Here is a 25,023-nt window from a genome sequence, read left to right as displayed (position 1 = left end):
AGAGCACAGAGCACTGATAAATGTCAGTAACAATGATAAACCTCTTCAGTACCTGTCACAAAATAAAACAATTAAAAAAACAACAAAATATTAAATATTAAAAATGTTGAGTCAGTTCACTGAGACGTACATGTATGATTTTGACATGGAGGGTGGCTATGATTGTTGGAACTCACAGGAAACTACAATGATTGATCAAACTTATGGAAAAGTTGTAGTGAGTGGGCAAAGTTGTGAGGTTGTGCAGAGTTAATGGGAATTGGCTGAATTTGTGATAAGATCACAAAATCGCAACTTCCTGGAGGAAGAGTAAATTTTTAAAATAAATAGGTCGAACAGTGTTCAGTTACATCCTGAGGAGGCTTTTAAATGACCAGTGTGTAGGATTTAGTGGCGTCTAGTAATGAGCAGTGTTGTGCAAGTCACTGAAATAAAGTAATACAGTTACTAGTTACTTCTCTCATAGGTAATTATTTTACCACTTATTGCATATAAAAGTAATCAGTTACTGGGGAAAGTAAGTTTTGCATTACTTTTAAATGCCACATTTTCATTTATCATTTTACCCATTATCACTGATAGAAGTCATTAATACTCTTGACCACCAGAGGGCAGCGATGATTAATGTTCCTGCGTGTAAGTTACACAGTAGGATCTGGTAGAAGACCATAGATGGTGTTAGATCTTCATGTAAACCAAATGAATGAATGATTAAATGACAGGTGACATTAGATCATAGATCACGGGGCTTCCCATGAGCTTCCCTAGATCTCAGTAAACCAGTACTTAACACAGTGGACTTTAAAGCTTTGTTTTTGCTCATGTGAGACACTGTGGTGTAAGCCTCCGTGTGAGCACTCACAGAGAACAACCTGTCCTTTGCAGTGTTCTCTGAAATGCGAGGGGGCAAATGGCATGATGATGTCACTTTTGGCATAAACCAGCTTTACAACAATGAGCAGAACATTCAAGGTACTAGGTCCAGCCATATACAAAGTTTCATCCTAGGCCTGTTATATTGAGTAGACTCCCCATCATCTCATTATGCAGCCCATGTTTTTAACAGTGTGTGGGGCCTCCGTCTGTGCACAGCTGCAGACCTTATCAGCAGAAGCCTGTTTTCCCATCGCTCTGTTCTGTTCTGTCCTGCCCACGTGGACGATCTGTATGGGCAAATTGGCTCAATCTGTTATCTGCTCTGAGCTCTGCTGTCCTCTATACATCACATGGCAGCTGTGCTCAGAGTCGGGTCCTGACTGGAGTGTGAAGGGCTGATAAACTCAGGAGGGTTTGCATTGTTTGGCTCAGATCCCCGAGTGCCAGTCTCCTCTGCTGACGTCCTGAAAGAAGCACAAAAATATAACATACAGTGATGTAGTGGTCAAGTCTCTGTGCAGGACACACATACATGAAATGGACAAAAGTTTTATCTTTCCAGTTTCCCAAAATGTTGCACTATTCCTTAAACAATAAAGCATAAAATATCATGGTATGATTATCTTGCTCTAAATGACCTTGGTGTTACTCTAGTAGTAGTGAGTGAAAATCTTCAATCAGTATTTAAACACACTTAACAGCAACACTTTGACACACTTTTTTCAACATAATTTAACTCTAAAAAAGTGGATGTACAATTGTTTGTCACTACCTTGTCCAGTGTCCACTATAATATTCACCACATGCAGCATACTATTGTGTCCAACCCACAGAGTGACATGTCAGACAGTGTTGGACTCTTTTTGGTCCCTCTGGGAAATTTAGATGTTGTGATCACAACAGTTTACGCAAATTCAACCAATCCCCATGAATTCTGCATGACCTTGCGATTTTGTCCAAACAAAATACAGACGTATGGCTCAGTGAACTGACTCAATATATTGTTTTATGATTCACTATTTTTTTGCATTTATTTTGCATTATATGTTTTTATTTTGTCACAGAGCACAACAGTGGTCATAGTTATTAACATTTATCAATACTCTGTGCACTTTTATTGAATAATTTTGTGCTGTTTTGACAGTTTGAGCCCCCAAAAGATCTGCTTCTTTGTTGAATACCCCCCGGCGCAGATCTTCATTGACAAATAAACCAGATTTTTTTTATCATTTCTGTAATTCTGACTCTTGGTAAGGTTTGTTAGAACACTGAGAGCAGAGAGTGGTTTTGTTCTCTCAGGAGCAAGCTACTTTTAATGAATTATAAAACTTTCTTTTGCAATTTTCACTTGGTCCTGCACTTTCATTGCAAAAAATGCTTAAAAGCATGAAATCAGGCATTTTAGGCTGCAACAATCCCAAAAAGACCCATGAAAGCCTGGAGGAACTGTCTTTTGTCAGTTATCACAGTGCTAGTAATGACAACTAAACTTAACTACAACTAAACTTGATGTTTTAGATACTTGTCTGTACTTTTACTTGTACCTTAATTGATTACACCATCATGTAAACTATTTAGTTATTTTCAAAATCATACTTGAGTACTGAGTACAATTTGTATTAATATCCAAACCTTTTATCTGCATTTTGTAACCAGTAGGGTGATCTGATCAAACAGGCCAATGAAAACCAGGATGAACAGACGAAAAACTAAACGCTGCAGTGAGAATGTTAATAATTAATCATTAATCAATTAATTGGCATCAAGAATTTAACCAATTAAAACTGTATCCATGAATATTTAATGTCTAGTCTAGAAATAGCAGTAATTACATCTCATTCAACATTGTTTTGTCTGGTGTAGCCATTTGTTGAATAAGGAAACTAAAACTCAAAATGAGGGGAAAAAAAGATGAAACAAAACAAAAAAACTGAAAATGAGAAAAATGTTAAACGTTGTTTTTTATACATTAATAATAATCGATTATGAAGTTGGGAGTAATTTAGACTGTAGATCTGGAGAAGCAGAAACCTCTTTGATTGAATGTCTGCAACTGATAATGTATTAACCATCAACGGTTAAAAAGTAACTAATACTCTGAGTGTATTATATTATTGAGTATTTTTTACTTTTAAATATTTTTCTTACACCAGTACTTGTAGTTGAGTAATATTTTAGCAATGTAACTTGTACTTGAGTGTAGATTTTCAGTACTCCACCACTGATGATTAAAACCATGGCTGTAGTCAGGATATTAGACAATATATGTCAAGTGTCCCCCACAAAACCTCCAGCAAGTACACATAACCAATGTGTCCATTTTCCAAAAAAAAGTATGCTTGGCACCTTTAAAGGCCTTTGATGACACACTATGTAGCATTTTCCTAAAAATAAATAAATAATGTACAGAATAATGCCCACTAAATAATCACTTGTGAACCACTAGTAGTGTGCGGTGGTGTCTGTATCTGCACAGATTCTGCCCAGATGTCATATCAAAACCACCCATCAGTCATTAAAATTGGCATCAGCAGGCTGAGAGCATAGGCATGTTGTGTGTGGTGTCTATGTATGTGGGTGCTCTGATCTGGAATCAGTTTGGTAGGATTTGGCTATACGATACATTTCTGTTTTTACACCAAAAATAAGCACGCATATGCATTTTTTTTTAATGCAGGTAAACCTGCTAAACCCTTTTCCCATTGCCAATAGAGCTGTTTGCCTTTCCTGTTTTTTTTTTCTGATGTGAGCTGGTAAATTGAGACTCAGCAGAATGATATTTTTTAAAAGTATCTGTGTGTTATTCTATCAGTACTTTTGTAGCATCTAACTGAATATCTGCTGTTTGAAGTTTAATTTCTCTCCTGTGTCACTGTTTGTACTTTCTGGTATCTGCTTTATTTTACTGTTTCATGTTCATTTTCAGCTGATAGGATCATGTTAAGTTACTGCTGATGAAACCCCAACATTTTCCTGCTTCATATTAAAAGACAAACAAAATAACAGTGGACTTTTATTGTGAAGGATTTATAGGATGTTTTTTCCACTGATTTACAGCCACTCTACAAAAGACGAACATGTATCAGTTATATACACAACTTCAAGCGACCGCAAACGCCAGCTGATGCAAACTAAGTTGAGCCAATCAGCACATGTAAATGGAATGGAGCAGGAAAAGGAGCACAGACGGAGGCATCAAGGCTTGATTGCCTCAAAAAGGGGCAAAAAGAGCGCGTTCACCCTGGTGTCATGTTGATCAGGGCTGGCACTGATAAATACCTTGGACCACTGCAGACGCAGGAGCAGGGTTCGAATTACACTATGAATTTCAGGGGAGCTCTATCTGCTATCAAAACATGTCACATGTACAACTATAAAGGGAAGTGTGCAGCAGTGTGGTCAATTGCAGGGTTACTGTGAATAACATTCTACTGTTACTACTACAGACATTTACTGTCAATAACATTTCATAGAGGCTGAGTAACAACAACATAAATCTACTGCTTAAAAATCAAAAAATTATCTGAGCAAACCCCCCCCCCCCAAAAAAAAAAATCACAAAATCAGCAGGACACAATGTTTTTCTGCTTCTTATTCACACCCCTTCAAGAATCACACCTCACAATAAAGCTGTACATTTAACATTCTTAAGCAAACTTGTGTGTTTTATACCTACAAATAAAGAGACTTCTTGTGCTTTTAAAGAAAATAAAAAATAAAATAAAATAAAATAAAATAAAATTAAATTAAATTAAATTAAATATATCTAATCTGTTACCCTGTAAATGAACAGTGTTTTCAAGCTTCCTCTTAATGTCTCAAAGTAAACTTTCAGGGGAACTGAGCTCTCCTTAGCTTCCCCATAATTCAAATTATGTCCAGGATTGAATGCCAGTTGTAGCCTTTCTCATTGCAGGCAAAAGCCAGATGTTAGTGAGTGTTCGTGAGTTTTAATGTAAAAGGAGCTTCATATTTTATTTGTAAAATTGAGTTTTCTTTTTATATTATTAATGCAATTTGTAATTTTAACATAGGTCTACCCAACAAATCAAAATAACCTAACATGCAGGAAAATCGTGGACCTGACAACCCTTTCAACTTTGGAGGTGTGGAGATGTGTACTTGTGTTTCAGTTTAAAAGAATGGTTTGTAAGATTTAGTGGCAACAAGCGGTGACCTTGCAGACTGCAAACACATTTTCTTATTCTCCCCTTACAAGCATGTGGGAGACCCTATGGTTGCGCTTGCGCTGAACGTGAAAGCCTGTATCTAGAGCCAGTGTTTGGTTTTCCATTGCAGGCTACTATTGAAACATGGCGGTGTGACATTTCGATGAACTAACCCTTTAAAACACTGGAGTCACTCACTAACACAAACTAACACTAACTAACTAACCAGAACAGCCTGGTTGATTTGGAGGAGAGACATTTAGCTTTATATAACAGCAGTTTCCCATCAGATCCCAACAGATTTATAGTTTAACTAACTCACCCACTATATCATTGTTAAACCCTTACCAAGCTTTACTTGTTGCTTTATTAACATTTCTACTTACTTCATTATGCTTTTATTAGCAGCTCTTAGCAAAGGAAGAAAGGCTAAAATAAAAATTAAAATTAAAATTAATGAAACATTTGTAGAAGAATTAATTAACCTTAATCAGCACTGTTCACACTTTAGATCTGGCACCTCCACTGCTAATAAATCTTAATAAAGCAACAACAAAAGCTTAGTAACATTTTAACAATGACATAATAGGTAAGTTAGTTAGTTAAACACAATAAATGTCTTTGTAATGCTGTAAGAAACAATATAGAGCATCTTAAAGGCTTTTATTAACATAATCAAACAGTCTGAACTATAAACTACTGTATAAATAAGTTTCTTACTTTCTTACGGCTGCTTATAAATATCTTATAATCTACCAATACATATATTTATTATGCTCCTATTAACAATTGTATAGTCATATTAACACATTTTAATGTTAATATGCATCATAAAAAGGTCTCATTATCTTTTAACTAATCCTTATTACAAGCACGGTAATATAAAGTGTCACCAAAATATTGATTAGTGCAGTTTTAACACAGTGGTAGTCTTTCACCCTCCTCTATAACATCCCTGTGTCCATGTATCTCTGCACTGATGTTTCACAGGACTGTTTCACAGAACATCTGTAACTTCATCCTCTTTGGCTTTTTTGTTGCATGGAATGATTGCATGGATATAACAGATCCCATGTAGACCCAGTGGGCATGCCTGCACACTGCAGTTGTTCTAGTTGCTTGGGAAAATATTTTAGTCTCCCCGCCCTCCATCTGACATCACCTCTGAGACCTGTTTTGGAGCTCTGCTCCACTTTCTGGAGAGGAGGGTGAAAACCACAGATGTGACGTGAAAGACATTATCCGAGGAACAGTTCATGAAAGTGATGCAGATGGTTTGCTCTCCTATGACTCGCAACAGCCTCCACGCCCCAAAACACCACCGCTAAGAGCTCATACCTCATCCCCTCAGCCTCAGCAGCGTCCTGCTCCTCATCATCACACAGTGATGAAGGCAGATACAGATGGAGTTCTGAAACCTTTGCAGCGCCGGGCTGTCCGCGACGAAGCTGCTTCTCAGTGTCGCAGGGGGTTGCGGGAGTTTCTGGGAGGAGAATGTGTTTCAAAGAGTCAGTCATGGTTAGAGATGCAGCTTTGAATTCGGTCACATTCATGCAGCAGATGTCGTTTTGATGCTGCCAACAATCCAAACACTGTGATCAGGGACTGGTGAGAGATGGAGCAGAACTGCTTCTGAACAACTGTGTGTGTGTGTGTGTTTAACACTGGAGGATGGCCAAGAGGCAGTTACCCAAACTGCAGCAAAAACATACACTGCCCTCAGTCCAGATAAGACAGAAAGAATGCAAAGCAGGAAAATTTTCATGTCAATTGGCAATGAAATTGGATTATTGGTTTGAGTCATTACAAATGAGCACAAGTGTTCCTGCCCAGAGCCAGAGGAAGAATTCATGTTGCCTGGATGTGATTCTGAAGATCTGCAGGCAGATGAAAGCTGTTGTGTCTGTTGATCAAAAAGGTCTTTCATGTGGTTAATCGTGTGGTAAACAGCAGCTTTAGTCTACGCTATGAAAAGTAAGAGTCAACATTAATACCAGATAGAATTAGACATGATATTCTCTCTTTGTATCAAAAATCAGCTCTGGTTTTGGTTTGATTGATTGTGACTGTGGCATCGCTCAACACTAAACTGTTTGTCTGTGAGAGCCTTAATATAAACTGACTCTAATCAGTTATTTCAATGAGATTTCCCAAGTTAGCTTGGAACATTCTGTTATCCACCGTTTCACTGGAGAGTTTGAGCTTCAGCTGATATCTAAATATAGATATCAACTCTCTCTTGTGGACACACTGTGCAGAGTCAGAGCAAAATGTTAACAGTTGAATACTTTGATTTAAAAAATATTCTCGCTGATTTGCAGTGAACGTGATCAGTACTACAGCAGTCCTAAAGCACAATCATTTTGATTAACAGTGCTGGATTGTCAGTTTTGGAAAGTTCCAAAGATGGTCAGATGTACTGGTGGACACAGAGGGGACAAGGGAGGGCTATTGTCCACTGCAAAAGTGCCCTCTTTGATGCCCCTGTGCCAGATAAAACATGATAAATGTCCTGTAGTACAGATACTTGTATAAAAAATACTCTGGTAAACGCAGAGGTACTGATTCAACTTCTTAAGTAAAAGTGAAAAAGTACAGGCTCTGAAATGTACTCAAAGAATAAAAGTTATAAGACATCCTCTGACATTTCTACCAACTATTTCTGTGCAAAGCTAACTGAACCTCACCTTTTCTTATGCTCTAGTCCCTCTCACTGTTTATTTCCTCTTGTCCCATCATTTTTCTTCTTTTGAAGTTTTTTTTTTGGTTTCCTCTTATGTCTTGTTATCATTTTTTGTCCTCTTGCATCTTTTTCGTCTCAAGTCGTTTTGTCTTTTTAAAAATGTAATTAAAGGGATAGTTCACCCAGAGGTGAAAATTCAGTCATTATCTACTTGCCCTCATGCTGATTGAAGGTTGGGTTTATTTTGTTAGTCCACAAAACACTGCTGGAGTTTCACAGGAAAACAGTGTTGCAGAATCTCCCAAACAATGGAAGTGAAAGATGACCAGTTTTAACATAAAAAAACAACAGAATAAAAACATAAAATGCCTCCATACTGCTCATCTGGTGTAATCCAAGTCTCCTAAAGCCCCGACATACCAAGTTGACTAAAAAATGTTATTTACACCATGTTTTTAGCCTGAATCTTCACTGTAGATCTTTAGCTTGGAGTCACATTCATGTGTACATGCACACTGTCTGAACTGGGTGAGTGTGGTGTGACACTGTGCAAACGGCATGTTGGGACTTTAAGAGACTTGGATTACACCAGATGAGCAGTATGGAAGAATTTTGTTTTTTTCCAGTTATTTTCCATTTGAAAACTGGCCATAATTCATCATTGTTTTGTCTTGTTGCATTACTTTTATCTTCTTACATCTTTTTCATCTTACAACTTTTATATCTTTTTTCTTGTTGTTTCTTTTTCATCTTGTTATGTCTGTTGTATGTAATGCACTGATGGACATACAAAGGAATCGTCTTTTCTTTGTGTTACTGTCCCATCCATTTAGGTTGAGTTCAGTCTTAATGTTAGGAAGGCGGCTACAATGATACAAAGTAAAAAATAATGAATAATTTCCCTCAAATCAATTCCCTAAAACTGAAGTTACAAACCTCTTTTGAAGATGCCAGGGGTGGAAAGTACAGATATTTATGTTGAAATGTAGGGAATAAAAATAAAAAGTTGTCAGAAAAATAAATACATAAGTAAAGTACAGATGAGTACTGAAAATGCACTAAAATACAGTAACAAAGTATCTGTGCATAGCTAGCTTTGTGTACATCTATACTTGAGTTTTCTTGGGTTGCTTTTGTGAAATTCTACACTCACAGTGAAATGCATTAACAATAGGAACATATTTAAATGTCTTCCTCTTGGTCAGGGACAGACAGCCTGTTTCTCTGCAGTATAACACATCCACCCTTCAAAACATCACAGTGAGCCTCAGAATTTGATTAAAAACACAATGTTTCTCAACTTTGAACAAATGGACACAGAGTGCAGCTGTAGCACCGAGTATCAAACAAAATGTGTGTGAGAGATATAACAGGAGAGAAGTGGTGCCCATGCTGTCTAGTAAAATTGATTGTGAACAGATGTGATTCATTCACCTGCTGATTGGCTGACTGGATCTCTGTGATGGCACACAGTGGGAGCTCCACCCTGTGTAGTTGTCTCAGGTGAACTCCCAGTCCTGGACCGTGGTGCTGGTTTTGATGTGTTCTCCAGTCTTGCCTTGAGACTGCTCAGCAGTGTCAGTGTCCTCTCTCCTCCCCCTCTGCTCTGTGCCATAACCCTGTGTGTTATCTTCACACTGCTGGGCCTCTGCTGGAGGGGACAGCAGAATCCCTTCACTGTGACGGAAGACAGATACAATTTGTCTCACTGTAGAGACTAGTTTCTTTTAGATTGTTTTATTCATATTTCTGTGACTTATTTATTTATCCATTCTACTGTACAGAATTTTATTGTTTGTTTTAGCAAATACAGAACTTTAACTTAAAGGCATAGTTCACCCCAAAATGAAAATGAAAATGTACTCATCCTCATGCTGATTGAAGGTTGGATTTATTTTGTTAGTTCATAAAACACTGCTGGAGTTTCACAGGAAAACAGTGTTGCAGAATCTCCCAAACAATGGAAGTGAATGGTGACCAGTTTTCAAACATAAAATACTTTAAAATAAAACATAAAATGCCTCTATACTGCTCATCTGGTGTCATCCAAGTCTCTTAAAGTCTCAACATGCCGTTTGCATGCTGTCACACCACACACACCCAGTTCAGACAGTGTGCATGTGAATGTGACTCCAAGCTAAAGATCTACAGTGAAGATTCAGACTAAAACATGGTGTAAATAACATTTTTTAGTCAACTTGGCCTGTTGGGTCTTTAGGAGACTTGGATTACACCAGATGAGCAGTATGGAGGCATTTTATGTTTTTATTCTGTTGTTTTTCTCTTCACTTCCATTGTTTGGGAGATTCTGCAACACTGTTTTCCTGTGAAACTCCAGCAGTTTTTTGTGGACTAACAAAATAAACCCGACCTTCAGTTGACAGGAGGGTGAGTAGATAAAGACTGAATTTTCATTTTCGGGTGAACTTTCCCTTTATTCCAATTATACAGTGTGTGTTTTATAATGATGACTAAATCCACCTTGTACTACTGAAACAAGCAGTGGTAATACTGACAAGATTATCATGTGAAGATGATGTGATATGACATGGCAAAAGATTATAAGACATGATGATAATTAACACAAAATCACAGGGTGCAAAACGAAATGACACAACATGAAATGAAATATAGTAAAACTACTTGAGAGTAAATGAGGTGGTAGAACTCAAAATTACATAACAGGACACAAAATGAGATGACACAACTTGGAATGACTAGAAATGACATGATACAAATCAACAGAAAATGAATTGTATCTTCAACATCCTTTACTTGAACATGTTCAAAAAAGATTGATCAAAATAAAAAAATAAAATGAGGCTGCAATTTTTGTCCAGCTTGAAAACAGACAAAGCTCTGCCCCAAACTTGCATGTGTCACAACAACATATTTTGCTGCTCTGATTGGTTGTTAGTCCTTCCAATTGCATCCAGAGATGTTTTGGTCTGCGCCTGTTGATAACAAGCCTTGGATACTGAAAATAAGCTCAGATGTTCCAGACTAATACACACGTGCAAATTAGCGTAGTGATGCCAGGAGTAACACACAATGAAATGAAATAATATGACCTGAAATGACACGGAATAGAATGTAACACAACACAGTGTTGAAAAAGTGCCATGAAATGCCATCATGTCATGTCATTACAGTGGCACACAGTTATGACATGACATAACATAATTGTATGCCCTGTCATGTTATTGTAATTGAGAGTAGAGTGGGGGACAGCGTCACCTTGCAGGCCCAGGAGCTCCGAGCCTCTGACTGAGATCCCTGTGTAGGATCGTGGTCTTGGTGGCAGCAGAGTGAATGCTGTGCTCTCATGAAAGGCTTTGGACTGACAGCTTCTTCTCTGCTCGCTGTGGACGTACATGCTTTCATCTGCAGCACACTCTGCTCGATGCTTCCTCCTCTCATTCATCACAGTCCAACATGTTCTTCTGCAGAGACACATGGTGCACAGTCGGTGTATTTAAATAAGCAAACTGGATAACTCTCAATACATTTAATGAGTTTGTTTGTATTGAAAGGAAATACATTAAGCAGTTTTATAGGCCTTGGTATGTATTTCTAAGCTTCAGATGATGACATTTTATTAATGGATGTTCCCTGTTTTGTTTTATACTTTAGGATATGGGAGGAACATATTACATAACAAAAATACTTCAAAGTATCTGTTCAGAATCTGCATTAAATTTATTGTTATAGAACTGAAACTTTCTTTAAAAAAAAATAGTGGGCCCTGTTGTTTGCATCCTCTAAGTGAAACCAGGATTTACACTGGATTCAGTACTGTATGTTCAAGTAATGTGTAAACCACATGGCCTGGCCTCAGAGGTCCTTACTCTGCATACAGGAAGCTATGGAAGATGATTAGGACCAGACATAAGTACAAAAAGGAGAAGTGGAAGTGGAATTTTGCATTTTGAGAATCAAATAGAAATGTTGAAATACATTTTGACTATATTCTCAAAATGCATAATCATTGTTTTCCTTTTGCCTCACCCTGATACTCTTCCATAGGAAGCTGTTCTTGCTTTTTCAACATTTTACAAACAGATGGGTGACAAATGATAAATGAATGGAAAAAAAATACAACAGTTTCAGTAAGGAGTTCTATACAAGCCTCAGCAACAGCTTCAGTGCTAGATCCTATAAAGTCTCTAAGTCTCTGTAACTCTGTTGGAGGGATGAACAGCATTCTCTGAAAAGATAATCCCACCCCAGTTGTTTGACGATGGTGGAGGAAAGTAGTATCTAACACATAGCTCCAAAATCTCTCAGTGTGTTTCATTGGCTTGTCTGAAATGAGTAGGCAACTGTGAAGGTCTGAGCACATGATTCACATTATTTTCATTCTCATCAAACCACTCAGTAGTCAGCCAATCGATAATGTATCAATGCTGGTAGATGTTGATAATCAGTATGTTGCAGATGATTTTACTTTTTTCTCTCCCTCACCAGTTCCCCTCTGATAATTTAGACTTTGTTCGTGAATCGAATTTACCCAAATGCTTTTGTTTTCCATTTTACAGTAACACAACAGTGGTCATATTTGTGCTCTGCAGGCAGCTCTCAGGACGACCACAGCTTTATGGTAAATACAGTTTACAGTAAATGTGGCGGGGGGGGGGCATTGTGAGCTTAATGTTGAGTTTATTACCATACAGTGCAGCTGCAGGGACTGATCTTCCCTATGAGAAATGTATGATTGTTTTTTTGAAAAAAATGAAAAAGTGACTACAGTGTCAGAGAAAATGAATGCCACACCAACATCATTCTGACAGCAGTGAAAAACAATTGTTTGAGGTTAAATGAGGCCTCATGCCTTTGGACTGGGTGTACAGACTGGAGGACATTTGCAACATGAAGACTATTGTCTTGTGTGCATACCATGAGAACATCAAATGCACTGTACATCTGTTTGCTTGAAATGGTAATTTTCATCTAAACAAATACCATTTCTCACAGGCAATATGTAACAAAAGTTATTCAGTATGTGTGTGTTCTTCATAACTCTATCTGTTTGCAAAAAACAACGTTTGACCCTAAAATGAATAATTTTCAGTTCATCAGGTATTACACAACATAATTGGTTGGTAATGAGTAATCACATGAAAAACATGCAGCAGTGCAGTAATATGAACCATGTGTGGGTGTTGTGGAAAAGTTGGTATAGTTGGCATTCATTTGATTCAAAACAACTTTGTTTATCCTCGTGATGGCAGCTGTTTGCAGCAGCAACTCAGGTGAATGTGTTTTGCACTCACAATAAAATGGAATATTAATCCAGTCAGTAGATCATCAAAGTTATTGGGGTTCATCTTCTGGGAACAATGAATGTGTGCAAATCCATCCAGCAGGTTTAATATATCTCAAAGGATCAGTGAAAACTTTGACCAGTTGGTGGTGCTATAGAGAAAAAGTCAGATGATTAAAGATTTATCCTCTGGATGCAATGGATAGCTGCACTTATTTTCACTTTTTTTTTTAAACTAAAACCAAAAGCTGGTGAGTGGTGCTGTCCTCTGGGGACCATAAATGTCACAGTTGTACAACATTTTATGACAATTAAACTAATGTATTTCAAGATTTCCTTCTGATTTGTTGCTGATAACAACCCTGGTTCCTCTGTTTTTTAAAAGTCAAAATACCTCACATCAAAAATATTGAAAACAAAACTAAAGAATAACTGAACTGACATAAAAACTATTTTTGAAGAAGGTGACAATAATTCTGTTTTTACATTCCACTGCAGCTGGTTGTTAAGTGCTTCACCATCCTGTGTGTAAATGTACTTGAAGAGGTAAATGCAAAAACAGTACCTAATAGAATAACAATAAGTGTAAGATATATTTAGTAAAATAACAAAACTAAAACAGACTAAAACAGAAAATTAATATCACACATGATGTGAAAAAAGTAGTATTGAACTTGATATTGATTATTGTATTCAGTGTCGAGTGTTTCAGCTGTCCCCATGGGTGTCACTTTTTGTTGAAAAGTGTTGGAGATATAAGGACTCAGATAGAAAAACAGTCCTCAGTGTAGGTGATTTTAGGCAGTGGGCGTGATGGGATGAACACTGCCAACATCACATCTACTGTAGAAAGAACCGGTGCAAGTTAGTCAGTCCAGAGATAACAATATCCAACATCACCGCCCTAAAATGTGACCAAATAGAAACAAGTGAAAGAATAATGTTAACTAAGAGTGAGATAAGGATAATAAATCTTCATAAATCTGTTCTTACAACTATTTTTTAAATGCTGTAAATGTTTTCTTGTGATAACTGGTGAATTATTCTGTTTTAACAAGATAATGAGCCTGTTGTCATGAGAAAACAGCATAAAAAATAATTGCAAGCACAGCCCTCCTATTATCAACCTTTAAATGTTCAGTTTAACTGCCTTGTATTTAGATGCTGCACTTAAACAGAGTTAACAAGACATCATGTGCCAAGTTCATCAAATCATGACTCATTGTATTTTTTCTTAATGTACAAATAAACAACTCACATCATTTCTTGGTGCAAGACAGTTTTCAGATTTTTTTTTTTTTTTTTTTTTTTTAACAAATTCTGCTTTGAAAAAGTGATAGGGACAAGATCAGCAATTTCAAAAACCGGTGTGGACATGTCCTCAGTGTCCCCTATAAATGACACCTATGCAGTGGTGGACAGTAGTGAAGTACATTTACTTGAGTACTGTACTTAAGTACATGTTTTGAGTATCTGTACTTTACTTGAGTATTTGTTTTTTTGGAAACGTATTACTTTCACTCCACTACATTTCAAAGACAAATATTCTACTTTTGACTCCACTACATTTCTAGGAAGGTTGTTGTTACTTTTCGACTGAGCTTTGAAGTCAGCTGTTGGTGTTTTTCTTTTCTAAAATGCAGTTGGTCACATGCTGTGTTCCTCACAGAAAGAAACCAATCACAGTAGGTCCTCTGGATTGATGTAAAAGTGGAAATACATCATCCAGGCGCTCTGTAACAAGAACAAGCAAGTTCTCCCTCTGTCATTCAAACAAAAAGCAGTAATGGTGACAGCAGGAGAAAGACAAAATTAAATCTCAAGATGTTATTATAATTATTAATTGTTCCAGGTAGCTTTTAAAGTTGGATTGTTTTTATTGGGGTGAAAAATACCACATAATTCATGTATATATACTGCCTCCGAAGACAGAAAGAAATCTCAGTTATTTAACAGACTTGGAGAACTCCTTACAGTCGGCTTCAATCTAAGTTTATGATGTGATTTTAATACAGTTACATCAGAAATTGACAATAACTGTCCTTTTTGTTTTTGATTGTGTTTCTATGTTGAAGTTTTTATAGGTGTTTCTATAGACTTTGTGTAGCAGAGAGGTTCTACAAGCATCAGTGCATCATTAGATGGTTTCAGAGAGTTACAAGCTTCTGTAAATGCATCATGAAAATAATACAGCATGTGTTGATATTAGAAAATGTACTTTGTAATTTGTACTTTTGAATACTTAAGTATTTTTTAAAAACATGTACTTTTGAATACTTAAGTAGTTTTAAAAGCAAGAACTCAAATACTCTAACTTGAGTAAAATTTTGACTGAGCAACTTTCACTTGTAGTTGAGTAATATTTGACCAGGAGTATCTATACTTTGACTCAAGTACTGGGGTTGAGTACTTTGTCCACCACTGCACCTATGGTCCTCCCTATAGGAGGGGGAGGAGTTCTACAGTTTGATGAAAAGACCTCCTGTGGTGTGGACACAAGATGACAAAGAGCAACTCTGCTGCCTGGGATGGCGCCAGAAATCACTTGATTTATCTTATACTGCTCCCAGGAACTGATGATTGTCATGACTTTTATCACATGTAATGCTCTCTGTGGTATTTTAATTAATAATTAATTCTCCAGTCTTAGTTAAGCACCTCAGCACTTTTTTCTGCCCAACAGCAGAAACTGTCACCCTGCAAATACCGTTTCAAATGCAAACAATGATTGTCAGGCCGTCCAGGAAGTTACAATTCAAGTTACAAACAGTTCACACAAATTCAACCAATCCCCATGAATTCTGCATGAACTTGCAATTTTGTCCAAAGTCTGCAACTTTTCTGCAAAATCATTGTTGCTTACTGCAAGTTCCATCAATCACAGAAGTCCCCTGCTCAAACATCATACATTTATGTTTAAATGAACTGACTATAATGTATTGTTTTACTATTCTTTTTTGTTTTTGCATTTATATGTATGTTTATAGGTACTTAAAAGAACACAACATTTGTAATAGTCGTTGACATTTATCAACGCTCTGTGCACTTTATAATTTTGTGCTGTTTTGACAGTTTGAGCTCCAAAAAGATCTACTTCTCTGTTGAATACCCCCCTGGTGCACATCTACATTGACAAATAAACCAGATTTTTATCATTTCTGTAATTCTGAGCCTTTTTGGTAAAGTTTTTTTTAGAGGACTCAGAGCAGAGTGTGGGTTTGTTCTTCCAGAAACAAGTTGCCTTTAATGAATTTTAAAAAAAAATCTCAACTTTCCTTTGCCGTTTTCACTTGGTCCCACAATTTAATTGCAAAAAATTGCCAAAAAGCATCACTACATGCACTGCATTTTTTTTTTCAGAAAAGCTGCCATTAAATCAGGCATTTTAGGCTGCAACAATCTGAAAAAAGGCCTGTGAAATCCCGGAGGGACTGGTTAATAAAGCCCACAGACTGATTGATTGATTGGCTGACTGATTGGGGAATAAATCAGTGCTAACAGTGTGTTGCCTAAGAGGATATATTTCCTTCTATCCTGGGACAATCCTGCAGCACAGTTCACTCAGCCAGTATTTTTTTTTACCAGCCCACTTTTACAGCCTGACACATTTTAAAGAAAAACAGAAGGCACACACCTCTGGAACCGATTCGCTCGTTTAGTCTCACTGACTTGGACAAGCGGGGTTATCGACAGCGTTTTAACAGAAAGCATGTGTGTGTGGTTGGGCTTAGGGTTACAGTTCATTACACTGCCTTTCAGCAACTCTCCCACACTGATAGAAGTTGTGTGACTGCTCTTACCTGCTCTCATTCAGACGTTCAGCAGGGCTCCCTCAGGAATCATATACACACACTTGAATGAAATCCCATTTTGTAATGTTCCTCTGAATATGATCCACACCCACGCTCTGATTTTTACTAGCAGCTCTGTTACTGTAGATCCACTCAGCTGTTGCTAAGTGACCGTGAGCTCACTCTCTGGGTTTGTTTGTGGTTGGCAGGGATGTTGGGGGGGAGTAAGGTGTCATAGTTGTCCACTGTCATAGTTACAAGCCTTGGTTTGTGTGACACAATGGCATCATGAGTGATATTTTAACGAGACTTTGAGGGGATATAACCTGCTCTCTGGTTACTGTGTTGAAGATCCACAGTTCCAGCTCAACAGTCATTTAGTGTGTGTTCACACACGCAGCATGAGTGGTTTATTTGACCTCTGGTGTGTGTCCTTCTCTTCCTCGGGTCATTTGGTGGGAACAGTGCAGTTGGAACATGGCACCAGCAAATAAACACATTGAAATGTCTGTCAGGCCTCTGCCAACAGAGCTGTGGTACACACTGTTAAAGAGTGAGAACAGAATCCAAACCAACTGCAGTAAACTCCCCTCAAATACAAGGACTTATGAGTAATAAGGAGAGGGATGCAGTTACTCATGTGAGACACACATTGCAAACTGAACTGGACTGATACTCATGTTTTCATCTGATGAGGAGAAGAGTTATTACAGCGGCTGGAATCAGATTTGTTTTGACTGAAATCTCTACAGGTTACAAAAACTTGTTTTATTTTTGAGAGGGAAACGCGAGCCAAATCCAAATATGCAACAGAGATATTACACTATAAGTTAGGCTAAAGAAAACAAAGTGAACCTTATAGATGTAGCATGTCGGCCCAGTAGACATTTTCTGTGCTGTTGTTGATTTGATTATTTCACAACTGAAACATGATCTGATTGACTGTGTTGAAATAACATTAGCGTGTTGGTTAGCCATTTATAATACCTGCTCAGCTAACCAACATGTGGGGACAGTTTGTTTAACTCTGACAGCTCTGTCTTTCACAGGCTGTAGAGGGCTCAGTTTGAAAGCTTGTTGTTAAGGAGGAGTAAGTAATGCTCTGTTAGACAAAACCTGGCATGGCCATATTCAAAGGGGTCCCTTGAGCACTCACCTGAAGATATCAGCATTAGAATGGGTTCTAATGGTACCTTAGAGTCTCCCCTTTACAGACATGCCCACTTTATGTTGATCTCATGACATTTTTTGGTCAAAAAAACATGCAGTTTAAATGTGTTTTCATATATATTTGATTTTTTATACTTCTGTATACTGCTGCCCCTAAACAGTATTGTAATTGCTTGAAATTGTTCATGTCAACAATTTCTGGTGACCTGCCTGCACCTGCTGCACACACGTGATGAAGAAACCTCTCAAAACCTCTGCTCCAATCTGCTCCTCCAGGGCTTGTATAAGAGGTTCTTTTTTCTTTTTAGAAGAAGAAGGCATACTTCAGTAATCCCTGAGAGGAAATTACATTCTTATCACTCTGTTGTAATTTTTCTACATAAATGCTTTCAAACAACACTTGGAGGCTGATTGGATGAACCAGGCCTGAAGTACACACACATGCGCAAACAGGACCTAGACATGCACTTTGAGAGAGGTGTCAGAGCGAGGGGGCTGCACACATACATATAGTCAGCGCGCCCTGAGCAGTTAGGGGTTTGGTGTCTTGCTCAAGGGCACCTCAGCAGTGTCCAGGAGGTGAACTGGAACCTCTCCAGCTACCAGTCCAAACTCCACACTTTTGGTCCAAGTGGTACTTTTACTGTTCAGGGGCTTCCCCCCCACTTTTTTTTCTGAATTTAACATTGCCTGTCACATGCCACCAGCTTGGTGCTTTGTGTTTTGCACACAGCACTTCAGTCTGCCGTCATAATATGGATTTATTGGGGCATTTTTATATGCCAATGGCAAATTTTCTGGCACATAAATGCAATTTAAGATCAAATGTGATTCATTCATACTCTGGTGGGTAAGAACAGACTTGGCTGTCAGCGCACTTTTCATGAATCCCACGTAGATTAGATAAAAATGACATAATGAGACGAAAAAATGACTTAGAGGGATAGTTAACTCAAAAATTTAAATTCAGTCATTATCTCCCAAACAATGGAAGCGAATGGTGACCAGTTTTCGATATATAAATCACCTGGAAAACAAAAACAACAACAACAAAAATGCCTCCGTACTGCTTGTCTGGTGTAACCCAAGTCTCCTAAAGCTCCAACATGCTGTTCACTTGTGCATGCACACACCAGTACACCCAGTTCAGACAGTGTGCACAGAAATGCAAACATGGCTCCAAGCTGAGGATCTACAGTGAAGATTTAGGTTAACACACGGTGGAAATGACATCTTTCAAGTCAACTTGGCATGTTGGGGCTTCAGGATACTTGGATTACTCCAGACGAACAGTATGTAGGCATTTTTTTCTGTTGTTTCTTTCTGTTTTTTTTTTATGTATTAAAACTGGTCACCATTCACTTCCATTGTTGGGAGATTCTGCAACAATGTTTTCCTGTGAAATTGCAGCAGTGTTTTGTGGAGTAAAAAACTAAACTCAACCTTCAGTCAGCATGAGGGTGAGTACAGAATGACAGAATTTTCATTTTTGGGTGAACTATCTCTTTAAGAGTTTACACTGTGCTAATCTGCCTCATCAGGACTGGGAGTGTGCTGTGACCTGTTTCTGTCAGAGCTGCCCTGCACACTTAAAACCAGTGAAAAAAACAGAGAAAAAACAAATGCGTGTTCATGTAGGAACCCATTACTCACACAACGTTGTAAGAAGATAATTGAGAAAATAAGTTTTCAGACACTTGAAGGCAGAACTACAGCAATAAAAAAAAATGGGTGATTTGTGACAGACACATTCATGTAAGAATTGTCAACATCTGTGCAGCAGAGACCAACACTTGACCTGACCTGACTCTTATTTCCTGATATTGGTGAAGCTCCAAAGGCCTGGATACTACAATTCCCATGATGCAGTTCCATTACATTAACTCATTAGACCTTTCATGTCCCTCCAAAGTTTTTCAAACTTTCTCTTTGAATTATTGCATTCCCCATAAGTAGTAAATGAACTGCTGACATAGAAAATCGATGGAGTGTTGCTTTAACTGAGCTGATGCTTCTCAAGAGTGAGTGTTGTGAAATACTGGGTACACTGGGACTAAACACAAATTTGTAATTTATAACTTCATAATTTATCATGTTTTACGACACTTTTATAATAGTCATGAGGCATCACAAGTGTGATCATACCACTACACACAAAAGTGCTTATATTTCATATACATTTTGCACGAGACAGATAATGTGTAGATGAACAGTATGATTCTTCCTAACTGTAGCAATGCAGACTGTGATTATGGCTTACAATAAAAAAACAAGATTACATACATTCAAAAAGAGTTAATGTATTTTAGGCAAACCATTTCGTTTTAAAAGTTGCTTTTGTAGCTTTATACCAGGGACTGAATGGAAAAAATGGAAAAATCAAAAATACACGTTTTTCCACCCATAGTGCTGTTTATCCATATAGATAGTTTTGGTGTGAGTTGCGTTGAGTTGGAGATTGGCTGTAGTGGTGTCTTCCCTTTCTCCAATATAATGGGACTAACACTTTCTTTCTCCTGTTTTTCCTCCTCTTCTTTTTTTTCTTTCCTGTGCTCCAGACAGTTAAGGTTGTTTTGACATGTTTACAAAGTTGTCTGTAGGGGTGCAAAAAAACTCACGGTTCAGATTGTATCACGGTTTTGAGTCACGGATCGGATCATTTTTCGGATCAGCAAAATAGAAAAAATTGGTGGGATTAGAGGATTTAGGGGACTTATTTGGTATTATCATTTCTAGTAATATTAATTGGGCATTGCTTTACATTTGAATCTATGTTAGCTTATGTTAGTCCATTTTAAGAGTTAATAGTAATAACTAGTTTTAATGTAATCATATTGAAGGTGAATTTTTTCCCGATTTTGAGGCCACGGTGCCCTTAGCATTTGCCTAGATTGCAAAATGGGCCAGCCGGCTCTGCCCCCCCACCCCCCACCCCCCCATAAAAAAGAAAAAAGAAAAAAGAAAAGAAAATGAAAACTTGTTTCTTTCCAAAAATCATGAGTCAAGATAATCCACAGACCTTGTATGAGCAGTTTCAGCAAATATCTCTACAGATGTTATCTCTAAATCTCAGCAACTAGTTTAAGTTTTATTTATTTCAAAAAGAGTATAATTTCAACATTAAAATCCTTGAAAGGGCATCCTTCTACTTGATTATAATTTTCAAAGGCTAAGGTGAATTTATTTTATTTGTAAGTTTCCCTGCTGGACACCAGGTATTTCATTCTTTACTGTAAAATCCATTCTCAGCCAACTGTATGTGAACTGACAGCTTCAACTAGTAAAGGCTGCAAACTTTTTTCTAGTTTTATATAATAAAATTCAATAAATATAAATGAATACTATTTTAAAAAAATATAATATAGAATATAAATAATAAATAAATGTATTCAATTAAATATAAAACTTCAAAATAATGAATAATTAAATGAGGGGAAAGATTGGGAAGAAAATAAAAGTACAGAGGAATTGCAGATATATTTAAATCAACAAGGAAAAACATTTCATAATAATCCAGAGGTTTATTACTCTTTTTTTGTAATCAAATTAACAGATTTTAATAGGCATTTTATACCTTTAAGAAAAGGTGCAATCTTAGGAAGTGATCTGCAAAACTTCTGTATATGGATAAAAAAAAAAACTCTGTATATAAACACTGCCCTGTAAAAACCACTGATCCCCAGATTTGGTGATTTTGAATTTTTTGCTAAAACTGGAGGGAATGACCTTGAGACACGTCTCTTATTTCTTAAGCTAAACAAAACATTTACAAAGTCACTGGATCATAGGAAAAAGGCATTGTCACAAAGCTGAAAACATGGCTGTTTTTCTTAGCTCCTGAAAAGTGTTTGTCAATTGTATTGTCTGTCATTGGACAGTGACAATACAATAATGATGTTAATCAAATAATCAAGAGCGCTGTCATTTGGACTGTCATAATAAACAAACAATCTCTTCAAGATTGGAAGAGTAAAGAGTGTTAACAGGTTCAAAGTGAAACATCTCTCTGGGATATTTCACAACCAAAAATCACACATGGAACAGAAAACATCAGTGTTGTAAACTTTATAGCTTTGTTTGAGGTACAGTGCTTATAGGGTAAAAGCCACGCCCCTCTCAAGATAATGTTTACAATTTGAGACCTCCAAAAAAAGGAACAGGTTTATTCTTTCTTTGAAATGTTTGGTGAGTTACACTTCTTACAACTGGACTTTGGATTGACCTCCAAACCAGCTGTGATGTCACAAATCTTGCTTGTAGGTCCGCCCCCTAAAATCAGATTTTCAATACACACAGAAAACTTTCCACTTTCAGCAGATGAATGTGCAAACAGACTTTGGGTGCCGACTTTGGCATGTACATCATTCTGCACATTGAAGCTCAAACATCCAACTATAGGAACAAGAAGAAAAACACATTTTGAGTGGAGGGGGAATTTAAATATAAATCATGATATCATTAATAAATCATGATAGCAAAGAATTTATTGCCAAAGGCCCAAAAATGTGAAGATAATTTTTAAATATGTCAGAAATATGTAAGGATTTAAATCAATATTATTGCTTTAAGACAGCACAGTGATAACTACAGTGTAGCCTGTTTCATTATTTAATTTTTATTGCCATCCATGTCAGATATTATTTCTGTTTTCCTGTAACAGCCAGTTTGAAAATGATCTGTTTCCTAATAAATATGTAATACACATGTTGAGGCATTTTTTTTTTAATTCAAGCATAGACTGATACTAATTTTCCAGTCTGCTTGTCTGTTTACTTTTAGTATGAAGCCTCTTCTGTTTATAAAAAGCAAATCTCCAGTGGACCACCAGGCTCCATGGTGGCTCCAGCTGTTGCAGGGACATGTGTGAAGCAGCGAGAGCCTCTACATGCAGGGAGAAGAGTTTGTGTATCCACTGATCCACGTGGACTCTAACAGAGAGTCTCATGGACCAGGCGGCTATCAGCCGTAGGTAATAATTCAGAAGGTGAGCGACTAAAACCAAAGGTCATGCGTGAGGAGTGAGCTTAACATTACTCAGTGGATTTGGGGCTCCTCTCTGATGCTTTTATCACCACGTCATTCTGATTTAACTTAAAAGGAGGACAGGTGCAGAAGGAATTCATCCAGTCTGCAGTGTGTCTGTCTTCACTTTCACCTTCACTTGGGATGGAGTCCAGCAGAAGAGGCTCTGTGGCTCTCAGGGTGTTGTCTGGTTTCATTTACACACCATTCGAGTTCTGATGGTATCCAGGTGAAAGCTGTGGAGAACACAGGAGCTGAGCTGACACACACCACTGACCAGGAGCTGCTGCGGTTGTATTTGGACTTCTGTTAATCAGTCCCTCCAGGAAGTTGCAATGTTGCAATTGCAACAGTTCATCAATGTGAATTCTGTTCAACCTATGTATGTATATGAGAAAAGAACACAATCTTGGTCATAGTTATTAACATGTATCAACAGTCTGTGCATTTTTATTGTATAGTTTTGTGCTGTTTTGACAGTTTGAGCTCCAAAGAGATCTGCTTCTTTGTGGAATACCCCCCTGGTGCAATTCCTCATTGACAAATAAACCAGATTTTTATCATTTCTGGAATTCTGAGCCTTTTTGGTAAGGTTTGTTTGAACATTCAGAACAGAGTGTGTTGTTTTTTTTGGAACAAGTTACCTTTAGTAACTTTCTTTTGCAATTTTCTGTCCTGCAACTTTAATGCAAAAAATGCCTAAAAGCATTGCATGCATTGCAATGTTTTAGAAAAGCTGTCCTGAAATCGGCCATTTTAGGTCGCAACAATCCCAAAACAGGTTGTGAAATCCTGGAGGGACTGGATAATTCAGGAACAACTGACTGAGCAGGAGTCTCTCAAATTAGGCTCATATCCATCATGTACTGTGGGAACTGGCTTCATTTTCACTGCAAAACTGGTCACCATTCACTTCCATTGTTTGGGAGACTCTGTAATGCTGTTTTCCTGTGAAACTCCAGCAGTGTTTTATGAAATAAAAAACTAAATCTCATCTTCAATTGACATGAAGGTGAGTAGATAATGACTGAATCTTCAATTTTGCTTGAATGATCCCTTTAAACTTCTGTTAATGTATCGTAGTAATCCAGCATTGGTGATTCTACATAATGAGTACTTTTGATACTTTGGTAAAAATGTAACTCGCCACCCTACATTTTCAGCTGCTGTAAGAACAGTAAATGGATGAGTATATTTATATTGTGGGGTGTAATGAACACTGCAGCCTCACGGTGGTGTTAGCATGTTTTCAGACTTGCATTTTATTTAGCAAAAAGCAGAGGGCACGCAGAGTTGGAACAGATTCAATAAGGATGTTTATGTTTAGCACATTAGAGGATCAGCCTCATCTAGCAGATTATAATAGAAAGCATGTGTGTGTGCTTTCCACAGGCCCTTGGGGACAATGTTTCACATGACCTCTCACCACCGCTGCCACAAGCATGAAGCTCTGCATTGTTTCTTACCTGCTATTAACTCGTTTAGGCAGCTGAATGTTGAGCAGCTCCACTGGAGCCACAGCTCTGATAAATGCTCTGAGTGAGACAGCTCGATTAAAGGTCCTGAGTGATGAGATGGTATCATAAACTGCTTTTCAAACCATCAGTCCTCTGCTTATTTCTGTAACCACAATTTGATCTATTGCTCAAAGAGGAAACTTTAATCATCCCTGTGGGAAAACTGGGTTGCTACAATAAAAAAACAGTATCAACAAATAGTTTTCCCTGATTCCTCCCTCTCTGACCCCACCGGCCTTCCAAACCCACCCATTCTCCCACATCCACACTTTTTTTTTATATCTGTTGATTAAACTTACCCATCTAAATATACCCCTTATTTCTATATTCCTCTCCTCCAGTCTGTCCAGTACCAACCTTTGGGAAACCCCTTCTCATCCACAGCCTCTCTCTGTTCTCAAATGCCATCGATATAAATAAGGTTTATTACATTCACTACAATTTCCCAAGATAGATGGATCTTTTGTAGACCCTAAGAACATCCAAGTCTTCGCACTCATTGAATTACAAAGATCACTAATAACCATTCTTC

At 37.6% G+C, this 25,023-nt stretch overlaps 1 pseudogene across 1 annotated transcript; it reads right to left on the bottom strand.

Moving 5' to 3' along the window:
• Window positions 1-321: 321 nt before the first annotated feature.
• On the bottom strand, window positions 322-11,165 carry LOC146320885 (uncharacterized; annotated as a pseudogene). The gene is made up of 4 exons (XR_014771514.1): window positions 10,966-11,165; window positions 9,163-9,405; window positions 6,384-6,528; window positions 322-1,340 (listed from the first exon to the last, which is right to left on the bottom strand). The product of XR_014771514.1 is annotated as an uncharacterized LOC146320885 (transcript).
• Between the last annotated feature and the right edge of the window lie 13,858 nt (window positions 11,166-25,023).

The sequence above is a fragment of the Lutjanus erythropterus genome, chromosome 10 (assembly GCF_056507025.1).
Source record: "Lutjanus erythropterus isolate fLutEry1 chromosome 10, fLutEry1.hap2, whole genome shotgun sequence".
NCBI classification, from domain to species: Eukaryota; Metazoa; Chordata; class Actinopteri; order Lutjaniformes; family Lutjanidae; genus Lutjanus; species Lutjanus erythropterus.
The sequence above is the reverse complement of the archived record's forward strand: the minus strand, read 5'-3'. Positions and strand labels throughout refer to the sequence as shown.